General features: G+C 44.4%; 1 pseudogene; it reads left to right on the forward strand.

Annotated features, from left to right (window-relative positions):
* Positions 1 to 1,120, forward strand: part of LOC102813028 — a 41,660-nt pseudogene extending 40,540 nt beyond the window's left edge.
* Positions 1,121 to 1,419: the final 299 nt, after the last annotated feature.

The raw sequence follows: 1,419 nt of genomic DNA on the forward strand, positions 1-1,419 counted from the left end.
ATCTATCCACTCTCTATTCCTTGAAAACACACTGTATACTAGGTATACAGATTAAGGATTAAAAAGAAAAGGTGTAGGTGCAGTGTGGAGGTCGTTTGAGTCATCTGCTTGCTGCCAGCTACTTCACTGGCCAATCTGTGCCCCGCCTGCTCAGCCATGCTCTCCGCCCCACCTGGCCTGTCAATGCTGCTTTCCACCACAGCTTTAGCACCTTGACCCAGAACAATGCTAAAGTAGCCACATTAGGGGCTTCTGGAGGAATCAAGTGGCCCTATTGTTTCTCCTGAAGAACATTCCCTTTGGTGAGCCACCTGACTCTCTAAGATATTGCTCACATCCCTGGAGTAGCCGCTGATCTGAGCCACATAGAGACCAGAGCACATGTGAAAGGCTGCCTCAGACCTGAACAGCTGCTAGACTGCTTGAAAACTTGTGATGTGATGGTTATTCTGTCAGGAGTCCCACGAAAACAAAACATGACACCGGATGATCTGTTCAACACAGTGGCCAGCACTGTCCTGAAGCCATGGTGTGCATCATTGCAAATCCAGTTAACTCCACTATTCCATTCAAAGCTGAGATTTTCAAGAAGCATAACACGTACAATCCCAACAAAATCTTAGGTGTGACAACCCTCGACATTGTCAGGGCCAATACTTTTGTGGCAGAGCTGAAGGGTTTGGATACAGCTTGAGTCAGTGTTCCCGTTATTTTTGGCCATGCTGGGAAGACCGTCATCCCCCTGATCTCTGAGTACTCCCAAAGTGGACTTTCTCCTGGACCAGCTGCCAGCCCTCACTGAACACATACAGGAGGCAGGCATAGAGGTGATCAAGGTGAAAGCCAGAGCAGCCTCTACCACCTTGTCCATGGTGTATGCTGGGGTCCTTGTGGATGTCATGAATGGGAAACAGGGAGTGATTGAATGCTTCTTTGTGAAGTTACATGAAACAGAGTGTTCCTATTTCCCTGTACTGTTAGTGCTAGGGGAAAGGGGCCTGGAGAAGAACATGGGCATCAACAAGTTCCCCTCTTTTGAAGAGAAGATGATAGCTGAAACAATTCCTAAGCTGAAGACCTCAATCAAGCAGGGAAAAAGTTTGTAAAGAACATGAAATGAGACAGCAATTACAGAGTCCTCAGTTTCCTTAATTTATTAAGGCATCATATCACTGTAAAGCCATTTTGGATACCTTTGTATTTGAATTTGCTTTGCTGATGTTTTTTTGTTTTAACGTTAGCATTCCTTTCAAATTGGTAGTTGTCCCATTGGTACAGAAATAAAAGTGGCCTTTGATTTTCTTTAAAAAAAAGATAGTGTAGTGGGGGAGAGGGAAATATGGAGATTATTATAATTATTTTTATTTGCTCAAGAATATATAAGGAGCTCTGGTAGCATAGTGGTTACAAGTCTGTCTG

Source organism: Chrysochloris asiatica, unplaced genomic scaffold (assembly GCF_000296735.1).
Source record: "Chrysochloris asiatica unplaced genomic scaffold, ChrAsi1.0 scaffold00512, whole genome shotgun sequence".
NCBI lineage: Eukaryota > Metazoa > Chordata > Mammalia > Afrosoricida > Chrysochloridae > Chrysochloris > Chrysochloris asiatica.